The 20,955-nt window shown below is 37.6% G+C and overlaps 1 long non-coding RNA gene and 1 pseudogene across 5 annotated transcripts in view; both read right to left on the bottom strand.

The window, feature by feature from the left end:
* The window catches only part of LOC139076476 (uncharacterized), a 116,455-nt gene that overhangs the window by 73,054 nt on the left and 22,446 nt on the right, over positions 1-20,955 (bottom strand). Inside the window, exon 3 of one of the 5 annotated variants that reach the window (XR_011528125.1) lies at positions 15,138-16,776. The exons of the other annotated variants lie outside the window; for them this stretch is intronic. This is a non-coding gene — a long non-coding RNA (uncharacterized lncRNA). Of the gene's footprint in view, positions 1-15,137; positions 16,777-20,955 lie in introns of those variants that run through there. 5 annotated transcript variants of the gene reach the window in all.
* LOC139076556 (rab9 effector protein with kelch motifs pseudogene) lies at positions 5,248-6,295 on the bottom strand (annotated as a pseudogene).

Below are 20,955 nucleotides of genomic sequence, written 5' to 3'. Positions count from 1 at the left end.
CTTTACCTACTTTAAACTTAAATAATTTATTGCCAGGAATAGTTTGACAGGCTGGAAGAATGGGCTCCCCACACAGCTCCAATTTCTTGCAATCTCACTCCTTCTGCTGTGATTGGGAAAGCTCCTCTGATTTAGAAAACCACCAAATTAGGAAGTCTCTGCAACAGTCTGCATCAGCAAAATAGTTATTTCCCTCAAATTCTCTCTTCCCTCCTAACTGGGATCTAATTTAATGTTTTGATTAAGTGTAGTTGATTCATGGAACTTCAATCACGTCTGGAAGCCAATGGCATCAAAGTCTGAGAAATGTACTTTCTAGCCTTTTAGCACCCTCTGGAAAAAGGCAGGAATGAGTGTAAGAAAGCTAATCTGTTGTCTAGCCACCCTACATCTACATGTATCTACCACATCTGCAGCAATTTGCTTTGTTCACACAACAATATAACTTGGATATTTTGGCTCTACTTTTTCTTTTTAAATACATACAATTCCAAATGATTGAGTGAGTTCTTCAGCCATACTCCCCTACCTAGGCTTATGAGTGGAGAAGTCAGATGCTTCAATTGATTCATGGTTTGGGATTTACATGATGAGTATAAAAGTAGAATAAGGATGCAGACAATTGAGATGAATAGTTGATTGGCTACAGTCTTTGAAGAGAAGGCTATTTAGAAAATGCTCACATCATCCTTAAAAGGCTTATTGATCAGTTTATTAGATAAAATCCTTACCTCAAAGAATAAAATACATTTTAGCTAGTGTAAGAAGGAAATAATATAATAAAGTTTATTACAAAATTCACAGAACTCTTCCAGAGCCAGAAAATCAGACTTGAAGGCTACCCTACCAGAAAGACCCAAATTCTGTTGAAGAATGACTTCAGCAGAAACCCGATTGCATGGAATTGGTCACAGACCCTGCAGACAGCATTGCTGATGCTGGCACTAGGCACTACTATTTAAGACTCTGTCATTTTGGTATGGAAAGCTGGATTCCTCTGCCAACATACTCAGTAGAATGGGTTCCAGGCAGCACTTGTTTCTTCAAAATGCTTCTGAATTAACAGAGTTAGGGTATCATGCCTGTGTCTTAATTGCAAGAGAGTTTGCTTTTTGAATTTGACAAAACATGGAACAATAAGGTTGGAAAAACTCAAATGTCCTCTACAATAGGATTGATGAGAGGTTATAGGAAATTGAGAGAGGCAGTGAAATAGGATGTTGACATCAGTGGTGGTGTTATTGGAATTTAATATTTAATTGATGTAGACATTGCAGGATAGGGCAAGAATTTACACTATGGTAGACAATAAATGCTTGTATTGTAATTAAAGAATGATAATACCTAATAAATGTAGTAAATATGTATAATAAAAAAACCCTGAAAGTGTGGATGAATAAAAAGCAATCATCCTCACATTTAACTAAGATTTAGACAAGTTTTGTATATATGGCTAACACTTATTATAGCAATTATAATAGCAATGGAAAATGAATAACAAAATGAGCTTACTAATGGCTTGTCACTAGGACTTTAATAACTCTAAGTTTTTTTAAAAGCTACTTTGAATCAGCCCCAAATTTTCCAAATATTTGATTTCCTATGCATGTTAGAGCATTTTAGGGTGTGTCACACATATATTAGTGATACAAGATAATATAGATAGAAAACAGGCCTTCAAATATACTTTCCAGAAATTGATATATCAGAAGTTATTATAACTTTTGTTTTTATAAACTTATAACAAATAACTTTAGCCTAACATACACTTCAAATTACTAATCTATTTTGGCAACAAATAAAGCATTCTTAGGATAGCAATTTCCATGAAAAGTAGAGTGTCTCTCACTGATTTACTTATTCTGGTAGCAGAGACACTATTAGATAAATTTCATCATGCAAATGTCTCTACAAAAAACAGAACCAACATTTTCTACGAGGATTTACTTCAAGCACCACTTAACGTAACTATCACTCTGCTGTTTTAGAGCATTTGTTATGTTATCTCAGAAGAAACTGCTTGTAAGAATGGAAGATTGGTGCATGTGCTTGCTGTTGTTCTCTTCTATTTATTTTATTGTAAGGTTTGCAATTTTTTTCTAAAGTTATTTTTATTCACTTTGAGATTTGACTGGATCATTGTCTTATTTCATGATTATAAAGGATGAGTGTTAATCAAAAACAAATTACAAATCTCCTGTAGCATAAAGTTTAAAGAGAGGGTTGAAGGTAAATGGTTAGAAAGAGATGAAAGTTGGAGAATGATAAAGATGAAAGGGAGATAGAGGAAAAATTTTTAAGACAGCTGAAGTCAGAAAGAGGGAAAAGAAGGTTTGATATAAAAAATGAGATGGTAGAAAGATGTAAGAAAACAGAAAAGAAAATAAATTGACATGACACAATAAAGTAGCTATGAAAGAAACAGCATTGTTGGTTTGTTGGAGGAGAAAAAGAGTAACTTTTCTTAAATGTTTGTAAAATAAATGAAGTCTAATCATGTCTTTAGATGAATAGAGTTACATGGATGAGGGATTTTATAGAAAGAATATGAGAATATAACTGTCATACTGAGTCACATCAACTCTAGAGATCCAGCATAGTTCCTTTGATGTTTTTCAGGAAAACATGTTAGTTGCCCTCCACACTCGAACCTTGGGGAGTCTGTGATCCCTAACTTCCTTTTGGTAACCCATTATAAACCCCATTCATGAATTTATCTAAGCCTTTCCTGACCAATTTATATTTTCAGTCTATATAACCTTCTAAGGTAATGACTTGCATATGTTTACTACCAACTGTGTAAAGTACAAAGCATAAATCCCTTTTATCTTTTACACTACATCGGGCATCTTCTAGTCCTGGTGCTCTTTAATTTGGTGAATGGAATCCATCATTACCTTTCAAGATTTGGCAGAGTTTGAATCCATGTAGTCTCATCTGTAGTTTTATAAAATTGAATATTCCTAACCTTTTACAATATTCTGACACAGAAGCGAAGGTTGTGCCACATAATGTCAAGAGCTTTACTTTTATTCCGTTGCAGGCTTTGAGGGAAATTCTCTCATATTTCTAGGTCTCAAAAGTGCTTGATAATCTCTAAAATTCCTTCCATCTTCCTATTGCCTGTACACTGTCACTCATCCCATCCCACTCCCAGAAAAAAAGAAAAAAAGTTGTGGAAGTGAGGGAGAAAATTGCAGTGCAGATGAGTACCTGATCTTTGAGAGTGAAACCACCAGGATTCAAATCCCATTTTCTCTTCTTAGTGCTATGCTCTTAAGCAAGTTACTTACTTCTTCATACCTCGGTTTCTTCATCAGTAACTCAGGAATAACAGTAGTTCCAACTTCATAAGGTTATATTTTGTTACCAAATGAGTGTGTGTGTGTTTGTATAACTTGAAAACAGCATCTACCACAAAATAAACACTACATAAAAGTTAACATATAAGAGTGGGCCTGGTGGTGTAGTGGTTAAGTTCATGAACTACTCTTCATCGAGCTGGGGTTTGCAGGTTCAGATACTGGGCAGAGACCTACACTGCTCATCAAGCCATGCTGTGGTGGCATCCCACATACAAAAAATAGAGGAAGATTGGCACAGATGTTAGCTCAGGAACAATCTTCCTCAAGCAAAAAGAGGAAGATTAGAAACAGATGTTAGCTCAGCGATAATATTCCTCACTGAAAAAAAAAGTTAGTGTATTCCCCTGCCCTCCCCCCCCCCACACACACACACAGAGAAAGAGAAAGAGAGACAGAGAACAACCACTTCTCCCTGCACCAGTGCCCTCATGCAATCCCATTCCACATTGACTCTGGGCTTGGCTACATGACTTGGTTTGACCAATGGGACATGAGTAAATGTGAAACAGGTCTATCTTGATAAATGCTTTTGCATGGGGCTTACCTTGTTGGAATGTTTCCCTGAGACCACTATGTAAATTGGTGCATCTAACCTACTTGAGGTTACATGAAAATAAAAGTCCAGCAATCCCAGCTGGAGCCCAGCTTCCAGTAGACCTGCCAACTGAATCTGACCACATAAATTTGCTGAGGCAAGATCAGAAGAAGGGCTGTCCAGCCAAACCATAGAATCATGATAAATCATATGATTGCTCTTTAAAATCAATAAAATTAAGGTAATTTGTTACACAGGACTATATAACTGGTAGTTTAATCTTCTCTGGATCTTTTCTATGTGCTAGTCTTAAGGGTTTATGACAGTTACTAAAAATTCACATAAAGCTAAACTAATAAATTCCAGTCTCATTCCCTGTTATAAGATGTACACACTATATGTACAAATTTGACAAAGAAATGTAATTGCGCTAAATTGAATAGATAGTGATGTCTAATTTAGTGTTCTGTGGGAAACAGACTTGGAAACAGAGATTTGCATGCAGGAAGTTTATTGGGAAGTGTCCTTGAGATTAATACGTGTGAGGGAGTGAGAAAAGCAGGCCTGGGCAGTGGGAGAAGTTCAACTGCAATGTAATTGATGCAAGGTCTCAACAGATCATTTGCCGGGCTCTGGAGCTGTGACGGTCCTTCAGAATTGTTCCAAATTTAAGAATGCGGGTCAAGCCTTTGTACCACATCCTCAATTAGTCCCTGGTTGAGGACTGCCTTCAGGGAGAGATTTTAATCTTGAGTGAGGCACCTCTTTTTCTTTTTTTTTTGTGAGGAAGATTGTTCTTGAGTTAACATCCATTGCTAATGCTCATCCTTTTGCTTGAGGAAGATTGTCCCTGGACTAAGATCTGTGCCAATCTTCCTCTATTTCGTATATGGGATGCCACCACAGCATGGCTCAATGAGTGGTGTGTAGGTCTGCGCCCAGGATCCAAACCCGCAAACCCCCGGCCACTGAAGTGGAGTGTCTGCACTTAACCACTACACAACCAGACTGGCCCCTCTTCTTCTTTTGTTCACCTTTATTTATAAATAATAAATACTTTTATTGAGATATAATTGACATATAGCATTATATAGTTTCAGGTATACAACATATTGATTTGATATTTGTATATATTGTGAAATGATCATCGCAATAAGTCTAGTTAACATCCATCACCACACATAGTTACACACTGTTTTCCTTGTGATGAGAATCTTTTAGATCTGCTCTCTTAGCAGCTTTCAAATATACAATACAGTATTATTATCTATAGTACCATGCTGTACATTACATCTCAAGGACTTATTTATCTTATCAACTTTTTTATTTAATAAAATATGGGTTTTATTAGTCAACTACAGTCAAAATATGATCTTTATAGATTTCCCTTCTTCATTCATTCCACCAAACATAAAACAGAGCTGTGTGCCAGTTTAGTTTTCCTCATGTGGGTCACAACCTTGGTTTGTCAGCAAAATCCCCTTTCTCAGCTTCATAGTTGAAAGTGACAGAAGTTGGCTGTTCTTTCTCAGATAGAGACATCACTAGCCTTGGACTGATACACATAGGATGGTCCAATCATATAGCTGTGAAAAGGGATGTCAAATTTAAGCAAGGTCCAATGCTACTTTTCTGTGTGACGTTGGTACAGTGTGTTCAGTGCTCCTGTAAGAACTAATGATATACACGTTTCTCCATGACCACAGCTAAATGTGTGGCACAACTGTGGGAACACCCAGTGGGACTCAATTTCTACAACTTCATTTCACTTAATTCAATGTAATGGAAGTCATCATAGAATTTTTGACCTGATGAGCCTCCATGGATGAAGAGCTTTGTCCTTCCCACTATTGTCACAAGATTATCCCAGGAAAGTTATGTTTTTTTACAGATCTTTGACTGAGACAAGGTCAGAGTGTTTGTATCAAACCCTCATAGCTTCAATATTTCAAGTCAGTAATCAATGAGTGAATGAAGAAACAAAATGGATGAATGACTAGAGGAATGGATGAATATGACCAGTGCCTAGATCACTGACTGCCAGCCCCAAAGCCCAGAATTCAGCAGCAAAATCTTTCTGTATGTAGAAGGGCTCCTGTTGCTGCTCCTACTGTAGTCCCATCTCTGCATGGCAGTCTTGGAAGGAGGACACAGGACTGAGAAAGAATGGACTGTTCTTTTTCATCTCAATGTCCTCATTGGTCTAAGATGGCTGCTGGAGCTTTTGCCTGCCCATCTGCATCCCAGTTATTAGGATGGATTAAGAAAAGGAGGAGGTACCCCATGTTTTTTGAAGAAATTTCCTTAAGTACTCCACACTTTCATTTGCAACTTGATGCTGGAACTTAGTCACATGGCCACAGCAAGCTGCAAGAAAGCTAGTCCAGTTGTGCATCTAGCTCAGTGTGCAGAGTCTCTGGATGACTGCTGATTCTCTAACAGATTTAGTAGCTCTTTATTATTTGGTGACTTACTAAACTAAAAGACAACTTATCTACCTGCTAAACACCCAGAAGAGAAGGAGCACAAAGAATGGCACAAAAATTCCATTTAGAACAAGTAGAGAGTAAAAACATTGGCATCATTAGCTCATCAAAATTTTGAAATCCTGCTAGGCAGGAATAGAGAAGCCCCTTAACTTGGTGATAGAATAGATTTCTTGGTTACAATACCTGTTTATTCTACTTGTGCTTTCTGGAGAAACTTTCCTGCCATTGTCCTCCCTGGTCTCTTGTTCCAGAGCCCTACCTTCTCGGGGAGACGCTTCATTCTCTATGACCCTCCATGGCTATTTCTAATGTAGGCAATAGAGGGCGTCCTTTCATGGAGCTTGAAAAGATTCTAAGGGCTGTTTCCTTCCAGTGCAGGTTCAGGTACTATTAAAGTTTTAATAGTAACAGATAGTTTCAGTCCAGGTTTATAGGTTCTTTGGCTTCCAGATTCCAGGCCTGATTCTACCTTGAGACCACTTAAAAGAATAGGCTTGGGTGGAAAGACAACATACTTAATCTGATCTTTGCTGTTAGCTTCCCTCCCATTGTCTGACAGGCAACTATTAGTGGAAGGCCTTTTTAAAAGCTTTGAGGCCAGTGATTTATCTCCCGCTAAGGATGCTTCTTCAGAGTAGACTTATATGTGCTTTAGTTTGGAGCACAGAGCAGTTATCTTTTTTAAAAAAATCCTTAAAGACTTCGAATATAATGCATTTGGATTTCACACCAGAGAGAGAGAACACTTCCCTAATATCTCCGCTTACAGATAAGCTGGATTGAGTCAGTTCCTCAATCCTGGAACTTTGTTGAAAGCAGCAAGAAGCAGCCTGCACAGACAACATTCTAACTTTTCCACACTGTCCCTTAAGGCTGTTTAGTCTGCTTTTCATATAGCTTTTTGTCTGCTTTCCAAGGAAAGGCAGGCAGCAGTTTGACCAAATGTTTTATCATTGAATTATGAATGTTGCCAGCTTCCCAACCTACCATATTGGGGGTGTTAGAGTAACCAGATTAGGCCCAAAATGGAGTCGCTCATGCTAAGCCCCTTGTCAGCAAACCTAAACTTAGCTAAGTTTCTATGCTCAGCTCTTCCAGAAAAGAAAGGCCCAGGTCAGGCAATCAGTGCTTGCCTCTTTGGCACAAGTTACCTGACCTGGCTCTAAGACTTCCCTTTGCTCCATATAAGGAAACTAACCCTACTTTAACCAATCAGAAAATGCCCAGTATAACTTCCTTTTTCCCGCTCCCTCCTGTCTATAAAATCTCCTGCTTTCTACAGTTCTTTGGAGCTCCTTTCTCTGCTAGATTGGATACTGCCCAATTCATGAATCACTGAATTAAAAAGAATAACTTTAAAAATAAAAATCTTTAAAATTTATTCATTTGAATTTTGTTCTTTAGCAGGGGTAGATATGAGGTTCTGATATTTCAATGTTTCATGCCCATGGAACAAATTCTGTGTAAATTAGGATTGTGATAGGCTGAGAGTAACAGAGACACAGAAAGTAGTTGCTTAAAAAACACATGAATTTATTTCTCTTTTTGGTATTCCAAGTGGTCCAGGGCTGGTGGGTAAGACCCCAATGCCATTAGGAGCCCTGATCTCTGTCTTTATTGTGTACCATTCCAATGAGTGGAGCTTATCCCTAAGTTCACTTGAAGGCTTGAGGGGGGTGCTGCAATTCTGAACATTATATCTACATGTGTAGGGCCTGGGCCTTGCTTGCTCAGCGAAAGCCCCCACACCCATTGAAACCATATGTCCTTCTGGCTCACTTCTGGGCAGGCCGCCCAGCTGCTGAGATTTGTAACAACCTAGGGCCTGGCCAGCCCAGATCCTCCCTTATCTCACATAAAGAACATCACGTCTTACAGGGACACAGAGCCCCTCCATGTGAGCTACTGATCCTGAGAACGCTGGTTATACCAAGGACAGCCCCTTGGCAAGCATGCAGCCTTTGTTCCTCTGTCTACTTAAGCAAGCTTCTCTCAGGGGGTGGTAATGGGTGCACATTGGTGTCCAGCTGGCCACCACTGGACCTTCCCTGTAAGTAACTCCCAATAAACCCATATGCCTTGTTCACTGTTCTCCAGGTCTTTTCTTTGGTCTCTCGGCAACCTATCCCACACTGCTCACCCGGATGGGCATGTGGCACAACAACATGATAAACCACAAGAGGGAAATTACTAAATGGAGCTGACAAACTGGCCAAATCCTCCCTTCTTTGTTCCTCTGACTTGAATTATCTCACTTAATGACCTTCCTAGTTGTTCTATCCTACACTTATATACCGTTATTCAGAACTTAGTCATCTGGTTGGCAAAGCTCCAAGGGAGGTTAGAAACTGTTGTCTTTTATTCTAGGTGGCAACGAATCTGTCTAACAATTGGGTTTCTGCTATCAGGGAAGAAGAAAGGAATGATGGTTGAGGTAGTCAACTAACAGAGGAAAATGAAAGAGAGAAGGAGAGATGAACCAAGGGAATAGATTTATTGTGAAACTTCCAGTACAAAGATATTGCTCTTTTCTTCTCTGGCTAAACTTCTAGGAAGTTGTTGAATTCTTACTAGGAGAGCTTGGTATCCTGTCTAGGAGATCAGTATTCTATTGCGTGATGCCCATAACATCACAACAGGGCAGCCATCTAATTTATTCAAATCAGGATAACTTAGAATTGAAAGAAGACACTACTCACATTCTAGAGCACTGTGTATAAACTGGAATCCTCTTGTGTAAATCAAGATATATGAGAACTTTTATCCTAGTTATGAGAAACCTCACTGCCTCTTGTCATTTACCCTCTCTGTCACCTAGGGCTAGGATTAGCATTACTCTAGCAGTAATAATAGTAATAAGCAATATTAGTAGATCAAAGCATGTTCACAGATCTCTTTCTTACTATTTTCAACAAATTGCTAAAAATTTTAAAAACAAATTCAATAAAAAATTTTATAAATAAGCTTATTTAAGCCAAGAGTTAAAGTCATTCTCAAATTCAAAGTACTAAAGGGTAAAGTCAACATTTGAACCTAGGTACATCTGATGCCAAGTTTTCCTCTTGATTCCGCATGCCACATTATTAAGAGCATCCTCTCCTCGGAGACAGGGATGTCTTTGTGAGTCAGTAGTATGCCCCCTTATCAGAAAGTACACGTGTAGGCATGGTTTAGAACACTCTCAGTCAATACTAGAGTGGTAGTCCAGAAATCATGGTCCTGTTCTGGACTGTACTTGACCAACTCATGTAGTATTTATTTGGGCTTATCCAGCATTGGAAACTTTGTAGACCATTTACTATAACATTTTTCTCCCATAACTGTGAGAGACATAACTAATCATTCTTGACATTTTCTCCCACTTGATTTGACTTAGCCTCACAATCCTTCTCAACACTGCATTTCAAACAGCCCCTTCAAGAATGGGCATAAAGGAAGTGACAGCAAAATGGTAGAAGGCAGCTCGTAGCTTTCATCCTTCCAGAAAAACATTGAAAAGCAAGCAGAAACTGTCAGAACCAAATTTGTCAGAACTCTGGAAAGCAGTAAAAAGTTTGCAGTAGCTAAGCAAATGCTGAAGCAAGATAAAGATAAATTTGAAGTAATAATAAAAGTTTGTGGTACTTTTCCTTGCCCTTGTCCCCGCCCCTCACCATTGTGGTAGAGGTCTTGGTTTTAAGGTAGCAGTAGCCTGCGTTCCTAGGGGGAACCCACTGATTCCAGAGGGAACAAAGCAGACCTATTTGCAAATTATTGTGTACATCTGTTCTAACCTTCCTAGGCACTACCTGAAGGAATGATGCAAGGTGCTTATTTCTCTGTCACCTTACTGGAAACTCAAGTGGTCAGCATTACTCAAAAACACTGCAAGCCAAACTAACAATTCTCAGATGCTTGTGGCAAAAGATTATGGTCAAAACAGTCAATAAACCACCTGAGACCCAAGAGCATAAGCTGGGCAGAGTTTCTTTGGAAAATTAGAACACTCAATAGCAGCATCTATATTGAGAGATTTAGAAAGCCGTGCACAGGCCCAGGCAAGGACACGTGCTCAGAGAATACCTGAGAAGACCCCAAGCTTTCACTTTAGGCTAATCCATAGGCTCAGTGCAAGCCTGGCTAAGTGTGGAAGGAGTGCCCCTGCATGGAGTCAATGTCCAATGCTTGCTCTTTTTTAAAAAAAATGTTATTGGTTCCTAGCATTCAGAGATATCTCTGTCAAAGCACTAGCTGAACATAAGCCAGGAAGCAGAGATTTTGGTGGCTGTACATGACAAGGAATGCAGTCTTTGCAGGAATATTTTGGGCTCACTAGACAGGTAGACCACTATAGCCTTTAACAATTGAAAAGGCAGCAGACCTTGGTGAATGAGGAGAATCTAATGTCCAGAATTACCATAGCATAAAGTTTAAATGTCCAATTTTCAACAAAAATTTATCACAAAGCATATAAAGAAAGAGAGAAGTATGACCCATTCTAAGGAACAAAGTAAATTGACAGAAACCATCCCTACAGAAGGTGAGATTTACTAGGCAAAAACTTTTAAACAATTGTCTTAAGTATGCTCAAATAGCTAAAAGAAAACATGAGTAAAGAACTAAAAGAAATCAGGAAAATGATATGTGAACAAAATTAGACTATCAATCAAGAGATAGAAACTATTAAAAAAAACAAACAGAAATTCTGGAGCTGAAAATGTAATAACTGAAATGAAAAATTCACTAGAGAGATTCAACAGCAAATTTGAGCATGTAGAAGAAAGAATCAGTGGACTTGTAGATAGGACAATTGAAATGGTCCATTTAGAAGAATAAAGAAAAAAAGTAAACTGAGCCTGAGAGACATGTGGGAGATCCATCAAGTGGAACAATGTGCACAGCATGGGAATACCAGAAAGAGATGAGACAAAGAAAGGGGCAGAAAGTCTATTTGAAGAAATAATGGCTGAAGATACCACGAAGTGATGAAAGACATGAATCTACATATTCAAAAAGCTCAGTGGACCCTAATTAGGATAAACTCAGAGACCCACACAGAAATAGATTATAATCAAACTGTTCGAAACCAAAGACAAAGAGAATCTTGAAAGCAGCAAGAGAGAAATGACTGGTCAGATACAAGGGATCCCTAATAAGGTATCTTTTTTGATCGTGATGGAATGAAATTTGAAATTAATAAGAGAAGGAAAACTGGAAAATTCACAAACATGTGGAAATTAACAATATGCTCTTTGACAACCAATGGACCTCAGAAGAAATTACAAAGGAAACTAGAAAATATTTAGAGACAAATAAACAAAACCAAAACATACTAAAACTTATGGGATGCAGCGAAGGCAGTGCTCAGGGCAAAATTTATAACGGCAAATGCCTATATTAAAAAAAGAAAAGACTTAAAATTCATAACCTAATTTTATATTTTGAGGAAGGAGAAAAGAATAACAAACTAAATCCAAAGGTAGCAGAAGGAAGGGAAAAAAAAAATCAGAGTGGAGATAAATAAAATAGAGGATAGAAAAACGATAGAATCAATGAAATCAAAAGTTAATTCTTTAAAAAGGTCAAAAAAAAAAAAAAAAATCTTTAGCTAGACTGACCAAGAAAAGAAAAAATAGAGAGAAACCACAAATAAATAAAATCAGCAACGAGAGTGGGGACATTACTAGTGACAGTACAGAAATAAAAAGGATTATAAGCGAACATTATGAACAAATATATACCAATAAATTTAGATAAATGTACAAATTCATAGAACACACTAATTACTCAAACTGAGACAAGATGAGAGGAACAGGCTAATCAGTCAAAAGTAGACCCACTTAGAAATGTTCACTTGATTTTTAACTAAGGTGTCAAGTTAATTCAAAGGGGAAAGAGTAGTGCTTTAATCGCATGGGGCTGGAAAAACTGAATATTCACTTAAAAATTAAGCCCTTAATTCACAACATACACAAAAAATTAATTTAAAATAAAGTGCTTTTAAAAATATTAATTAATGTGCATTTATTGTTTTTGATTGTTGTTGACAAAAATTTAACTAAATAAATCAGTGTTCCAGACTTATTTTACATATTAATAAGGAATTAGTTCACATTTGCAAGCCCATATGAAATGAGAAGGGAGAAGGGAAGCAGAAAGGTAGAAAAAAAGGCAGTCATCATAAAATTTAGTAAGATGTATTTTACAAATAATGAATATCTTGGTATACATGTGACTATTAAGTTTTTTTTTGAAACATAATATTTATTACCTACTGAAGTTAACAAAGAATCAGCTTGTCAAAATAGATCAGAAGATATAGTTTTAAAAATAGAGAAGGTGCAAGTTAGAATAGTGTTCATACAATACTGTGCTCCCAAATAAGAAGCAAAAAGAGAGTTAGAGCTGGAAAAAAGGGAAAACTGGAATAAGAAAATTTGAATCAAAAATTTCAGGAAGCTATATGTATATAGTTATATCTATGGTAACTATAAGATGAAATATGTCTAGGTTAAATATTCATCCAGATATAAGAAGAATTTGGAAAAGACAGAACACAAAATACTTATGAGTTTCTGAAAATAGAACACAAACATATGCTTGCCTCAGACTTGAGATTGAATTTCTTGCAAACTTCCTGGAATTCTTCCAAGACAGTTTTTGGTCCACAAAATGAGACATTCTAAGAAATAAAGAGAGGCAGATTTGGCACGAAGTTAATGAAGACGGAATTTTCCAGCCTCTCACTTGCAAAGATGCTCAGCAAGCTTTGGGGAAGGGTCTTAGCAGTGTTTCAGGTGGCCACGTGATTAAAGATGAATCCCCATATTGTTTAAGATTTAGGACTGCAATTTGTTTTTGGAAATAGGTATATGGAGCCTTGGAAAATGGGCACAGAGGATTTGAAAACACTTTGTTTCTTTTGCCTTCTGAAAACATTTCACAATGTCTCTCCCCTGCAATCTCAACAAAATGTTTGTAGATTGGTTTTGCTTAGTTGCAGAGAGTGTGCATTTTAAAGGCATTCTTTTCGTCTTTCCTGTATCTAGTCCTGAATCCAAACATTCAATGCCTTCCTGATTTTATGGCCTGGTTTTGTTGACTCTTGTCTCTGGGGTCCCACTGTGATCCCGAAAATGCCGAGTAACTTGGATGCTTGAGATGAAAAAAGCTTTGTTTAAGCTTTATTTAACCTACTCAGCTCACCAGAGTTGGATGGGCATTTCTCAAACACTCTTTTCAATAAACTCAATAAAAAGGGTTATATAGCCCTCAAGCAATTAATGGTAACTTTATGCCAGCCCTGCATAAGAATCCAATAGAGAGCTATAATATGGCTCTGTCAGGACTTTTTACACAAGCTCCTGTCTGCTGCATTCTAGCAAATACAGGAGAATAGTTCTGAGGCTTGGGTTTATTTTGGTTTAGCTTCTCTTTTGTTTTGTAAGCGTTAGCTGCAAAAATCACTGTTCTATTCAATTTAATTCTATTGTCCCTTCTCTAATTTAATTTATTTTTTCTTAGTGTTTCTAATACATGTAGTTTACAATTTTTGTGTAATGCAGAAATAATCTGAGATGTTCTCTATCCTTGATCAAGACATAATTTCTTTGTTTCATCTTTAATCATTCATGTATCTGAATTTAGCCAATACACAAGAAATTCAATGATAGAGTTTCATCTTAATAAGCATAGATTTAAGAACTGGGTGGTGTTATACTGCAAATAGAACATGTGAGATGTGCTGGGAAGGACGACAAGATCTGTCCTGCCTGAGTGCCTCAGTGAAGGATCACATAACTACCAAAGATTCCAAAGATTCCGAGGCCTGGATCCCTCATAGGGGGAAGTTTCCTACCTCTTACTACCCACAGGTTTCTGGCCTGTGGACTGTGCTAAGTACTATGTACTTAAAAATGTCTATTAGGGAGCCAGCCCAGTGGTACCATGGTTAAGTTCAGTGTGCTCTGCTTTGGCTGCTTGGAGTTCACAGTTTCAGATCCCCGGCATGACCTACACCACTTGTCAAGCCATGCTGTGGCGGCAACCCACATACAAAAGAGATGAAGACTGCCATGGATGTTAGGTCAGGGCCAGTCTTCCTCACACACATGCACACACACACACAAAAAGTCTATCAGAAAATCCTTGGAAAATCTCTTCGAAAGCAGGGGGTGGCTTTGATGATGTGAGATTTCATCTATGGTGAGAAGAAGAAGATGTGATTTTTAAGTGATATTTACAGAATTTTGGTCAAGTGGATAGCTTTCTTCTTTATGAACATATCCTACTAGATATGCTGGATTATGAATATGATCTTGAATGAACTAAAACTAGGCAAGGAACACTACTGCAGAAGAAGTTAAAAGGAGTTTCCTGAGGGGCACAGAGAATAGAAGAGAAAGAGAAGACAATGAAAGAAGGGGAAGCAGGTGAGGAAAATGTTGGTCAGCGAGAAATTCCTGAAAGTGAGAGGGACCAAAAGACTTTTGGAAGTTTTTCTAACTCTCATAATTTGTTCACTTCATGGTAATGTAACTCATCATCTCAAACATACACTGAAACTTGCGAGTGATATATTTAAATAATTAAAGAAAACAGGCTGGTTTTCATAACTGAGTCAACATGGTAGAGAATGTATCTTTCAAAGGCAATGGAAGTCAGGTCAAATTTAACAAAATTAGGAAACAGAGCATGAGATGGAAATAACACTGTATATATTTAGATGTCACAAACATCTTGGAAGTGAAGTGGTATCAGAAAATGGGTGGAGAATAATCAATTTTATTTAAACATCAAAAAAGAGGATTATACAATTAATCGAAACCGTTGGATAGTATCGTATTAGCCAACATAATGTCTAATAGTTGTTTTAAGAAATAACACCACATTTTAGTTACTCAATACATTAAAAAGTCTATTTATTACATTCACCAAGGCTAATATGGGTTGGGAGGCCCTTTTGGGTGGCTCTCCCCCAATCAGTGAAACAAGGATCCCTCCATTAGGATCCTTTCATCCTCAGCATCCTTAACTTTTGGCCGTGTGAATGAGAGATGGAGAGACTAGTGGATTACGTGGGACATTTTATGAATAGGACTGGACGAGCATACATCAATACTACTTACATTCCATTGGCCAGAACCCAATCATATGGCCCTAAACTGACTGAAGCAAGGCTGGGAAATCTTGTCCTGACCAGGCTGACTTTAGGGTGAAACTGGCCAGTCTCTGCCACAGGTGTATCTACATCTATTGCTATAATCATTTGGAGAAAATGGAGGATTGGAGTTTGGGAGTAGAACAAGCTAAAAGCCCCACTTGTTACAATTTCTTTTTAAAATCATACCTTAAGTTTTGTGTTTGTAATTTCCAGATTTGGATCAACAGAACTTAATACCCAAGTTTTAGTTGATCCCTAGAGAAACTCATTTTGACACCTAAATACAGATACCAATTCACTTTGAAAAACATATAGAACAGGGGTTGGCATGCTGACATACTTTCCTCAGAGCGACAGATAGTAAATATTTTAGGCTTGTGGACCTATTGTCTGTGTCTCAACTGCGTATCTCTGCCACTGTACTCCCAAGGTAGCCATAGACAGTTGGAAACACACATGCGTGGATGTGTTCCAATAAAACTTTATTTACAAAGACAATCATCTGGTCTGAGGGTCACAGTTTTCCATCCCCTGATTTAAATAAATAATTGATGACCTAAAGAAAAAAACACAGAAGTAGCTTATTTTATACGATATGTTGTGAATTACACGTAAAACAAATTCCTATAGATCATATCATATTTTTAAAAGCCCTTTGAAAGTTGTATAACCTCTTTTCCAAGCGATAAATTCTTTATTGAGTGAATAATCACCCCTTGAGTTATTTTTGGTTTAAATATATATGTTTACTGCTTCATAAAGACCACCAACTTTCCAGCCTGAAATAGTTTAAGTTCTCAATTCTATAACCTGTACTATGCCAATTACTTATTTTAGAATCTCTTTTACCAACTCACTTCCTATTTTCTAATTACTCATCTGTTGGTAAGTATCTTTTATTATGTGCTTTTGATTGCAGGTGCCAGAAAACTTGTCTAAGATGGCTTAAAGACTGGACAGTTTCCCTCACATAACAAGCATTCTAGAGAGCGATGGTTTCAACGCTGTCATAGGTCTGAGTTGGCTTCTCTGAGATTAAATTCTCTTTCTTTTTAAGGTACTTGAATATCCACAGCAAGTCTACACAGCATAGCCTCAGATTACAATATCAAAAGGGAATTAGAGGGAAGATTTTTTTTCTCTTGAACACCTTTTTTTTTTATTAGAAGGAAAATCTTCCCAAGAAGCCATCCAGGTCACTTTCAGTGAAATTTCATCGGCAACTATTGAATCATTGTCCATCCTCTAGAAGAAAGGAAGAAGGCAGAGAAAATGAGCATTTGACACTTTTAGTTTCTAAATGAAAAGATAAGATCTAGCAGCCAAGAAGAGAGGTTGGGCTGTGAATTGCTTTTGGATAAATAGATAACAGTGTCTGTCACAGCTCTTAAGTGAATAATCATCAAGTAGTATTTTGGTTTCTGGCAGGAACCTATAAACAGGCAAAATTTCACTCAACAGCTAACTCAAATCTCTTAGATGCCTGCAGCTGAGTGCTGATAAGAACGCCCATCGTGTCCTATAGATGGGACTCGGGACTGAACACCATCTTCGGTGGTTGCCTAGCTGGTTACATATCTCCCTGTCCATGGTACTAGCAAAATACTCTCCTGCATAGCCATGTTTTATAGCATTGGCTCTATTGGGTTTGTTGATTTATTGATCATGATTTTAAGAAAATGCTTAAGAACCTTTGCCTAGAATAAGCGTGCTTGAATTGAACAAAGAGAGACCATGGTTTTGATTAGTGTAGTGGAATTTCTCATTCTCGGATCCTTTTATTAGTAAATCAGTCTCCATTCTAGGCAATCTCTGACTGTGCATAGCGCTGGTAGGAGACAGTACCACTCTCAGTCTGAAAGCTGGAGGAGTCATATACTGATTATCCCTCTCCTGGCCCATCAGGAGTTACTTGGGTGATTTAGGCTCAGTCTATCAAACTCTCTCCCCTCTGAATTTGAATCTTTAATGAGTGGCACAAGAACATGAGGATGGGGAGATGCCATATTTATTGCAACCAGTAGAATTTAAGTGCACTTTGCTATGGTTCCTGTTTCCAGTCTTCCTTCTTCCTGCTCATGTTCTAGACCTTGTTGTCCAGTCTTTTGCTAATTTTGTGAGCCCCAGATTATATTTTCAATAAATTGAGATCTTGCTTGAGTTAGATGAGGTAAACTTCTGTTCTTGGGTTTAACCCCCAGGACTGTAAAAGGCATGTGTTGGTAGTTGGCACCAGCCCCTATGCTGCAGCTCCATGATGTTTGTGATATCTTCTTCTGTTGTGAATGTCTGAGGCTGCAGTGATGTCTGTGGCTTAGACTTGTGCTGGCTTCTGTTCTGATTGAGCTTGTTTCCCGCTCAGTGTAGAGTTGAGTAAGGGAAATGGCAGGGGAGGAGTTGAGGGAGGGTACCATAAGAGGTTTCTATAGATAAATTATGTGAGGTTTTGCTGTCTTTAATTTGATGGACTGGTAGCTCCCAAAACATTCCTTCCAACAATTTCCCGGCAAGTCTTAGTGGCTTGAGTTGCCTGAATGCATCAGACTAAACACTAACCACCCTTTAAAATTTAACTGTTGACAAATTTTTATACTCTTAAAATAGGGGTTCTCCAGAGTCTGGCTGGATACCTGCATGGGAACATGTCTCAAGAGCTTAAAACAGGGTACTTGATGTCGAGCTGTGGGGCCTGAATACACTGGAATATACATAATGTGGCCCAGTGTTCCAGGTTATTTTTCTCTTCAATCGTCCTCATCAGAGAGGGATAGTCTTCATGACTAGGCTCTTCTGCTTTTAGGGTAATTGACAGTCAACTCACAATGCCATAAAAATAAATATAACTAATATTTTCTTGTCATTTTTTTTTTGAGGAAGATTAACCTTAAGCTAACATCTGCTTCCAATCCTCCTCTTTTTGCTGAGGAAGATTGGCCCTGAGCTAACATCTGTGCCCATCTTCCTCTACTTTATATGTGGGACACCCGCCACAGCATGGCTTGCCAAGCAGTGTGTAGGTCCGCGCCTGGGATCTGAAATTGTGAACCCCAGGCAACCAAAGCAGAGCACACAAACTTAACCACTATGTCACTGTGTTGGCCTCCTTTCTTGGCATTTTTAATCTATAAAATGAAGAACATTATTATATTTGATTCTCACAGAAATGTGGAAGGTAGGAAAAGACGTATTGTATTATTTTCTTTTTAGAGAAGATAAAAGCCTTTTAGAGGGGCTGGTCCAGTGAAGTAGTGGTTAAGTTTGTGTGCTCTGCTTTGGTGGCCCAGGGTTTGCAGGTTTGGATCCCAGGTGTGGACCTACACACTGTTCAGCAAGTCGTATTGTGGAAGTGTCCCACATGCAAAAATAGAGGAAGATTGGCAGAGATGTTAGCTCAGGGACAATCTTCCTTGAGCAAAAAGAGAAACTTGGCAATGGATATTAGCTCAGGGCCAATCTTTGTTACTAAAAAACAGAAAACTTCAGAGAGTTCAAGCGATTTGTCCAAGATTGCTAAAATAATAGGTAGATGCAAGATTCAAACTCAGATCTAGCTTCAAAGGCCAAAGCTTTATATTCTAAGAGAATAATCATTTGTGGTAGATGAAGAGATGATTCAACTTTTTATCACTGAATCAGAGCTATCATAGATTCTGTCTGTTTTGATCAAATTTTACCCTTAATATTAATTATACTCTAAGGACTTGTGACTAAATGCTGGAAATGGCTTCAAAGAAGGAGCTCTGGGAACCAGTTGTTTGGGAGGCAAGAGAGACAGTTTTTAGAGGAAAAATATAACTATATCCATATTATAAAATGTAAGGGGCTGGCCCTGTAGCCAAGTGGTTACATTCATGCTCTCTGATTTGGCGGCCCAGGGTTTTGCCAGTTCAGATCCTGGGCGTGGACATGGCGCTGCTTATCAGGCCATGCTGAGGTGGCGTCCCACGTGCCACAACCAGAGGGATCTGCCACTCAAATATGCAACTATATACTGAGGGGATTTAGGGAGAAAAAGGAGAACAAACGAAAATAAGATTGGCAACAGTTGTTAGTTCAGGTGCCAATCTTTAAAAATAAAATAAAATAAAATAAAATGTGAATGTATGCCAGAACCAGAAAGGACTATAAGAAGGACCTAATGCCATCTAGTCTAATTTCTTTATTCAATAAAAGGAGAAATAAATTTCAGGCACTGTGCAAAAACTTTGTTGCATGTTGGTTGTTTAAATTTAGTATTATTTAAGCCACCCTATGTGAAAGATTTTTAAAATGCCAATTTAAAATTTTACAAAGTAGAAAATTGAGACTCACAGAGGTTTAATGATATATCCAATGTTATTAGATCTATTAAGAGGCAGACAGCGAATGAGCAAATGCTCTTCTCTATAGATTCTGGACTATGGTTTTGCCAGAATCTATACAATCCACTGCAAAATCATCATCAATGCACTCTTTTCAAAGGGAGTAAAAGGATAGTTTACTTTTCTCACAAAAAAGCCTATTTCTGGCAAGATGAATGGATCAAATACTTTAGTAGACTTATTTAAGGGCCACAATTCAAAGAAAACTAAAAGCACAAGTGTTTTTATTTTATGAATGAATTCTAAGAACAAAATATTGAAACCAGAAGAATTTTGTTCATACGTAGTTCAGGTTTCTCTAACACCTAAGACTCACTCTGGGTAATGAAATTCAATAAATAGTATGCAATTAATAGAATTAGTACAGCTGGGACACGGGTACAAAATGTTACAGCAGATGGAGGATATGTATACTTCAAACAGAGCACATTGGCAAGCAGAATAGTTAGTAAAAGCAACAGAAAAATATATAAACAGTGGTCCATTAGTCATATTAAGATGGAAAGTAAACCAAACAGGCTTGTTGATGTAATCAACACTGGACTGGAACAAAGATAAAGTGTTTGTCCAAAGGAAAGGATACCAGGAAAAGACTAGAGAATTATTATTATTTTTAAACAGAACTTTAAAGCAAAAAGAAAAACTGAATATTCGCAGAGGATACTTGACAAACAATCTCAATTGATAGGCCTGATTTCAATAAGAAAGAAGTCGATTAAAGTACTTGAAGTAACACAAATGTAATATACATCTATATATCTTACACTTGATATTTAGGATTAGATACGAAAAATTTAGTATAAAATTTTCTTTAAATCCAAATGAGGACTTTGCTATAAAAGCCAACTCAAGGAGAGTAAAGTTTAAACATATAAAATAAAGTTATAAAACATACACAGTAGTTCTTAAAGCACAGGTTTGTGGTCCATCATTTTTCCGGAAAAAAAAATTTTTAATAGATTATTTACCAAACATTGCTAGCAAGTGAAACTACAAGGCAGCCAGTAAATTATCACCTTGTTTTAAAGATGAAAATAGATGAAGGACAGAGAAGTTCAGCAAT

Source organism: Equus przewalskii, chromosome 16, assembly GCF_037783145.1.
Source record: "Equus przewalskii isolate Varuska chromosome 16, EquPr2, whole genome shotgun sequence".
Lineage (NCBI taxonomy): Eukaryota > Metazoa > Chordata > Mammalia > Perissodactyla > Equidae > Equus > Equus przewalskii.
The sequence above is the reverse complement of the archived record's forward strand: the minus strand, read 5'-3'. Positions and strand labels throughout refer to the sequence as shown.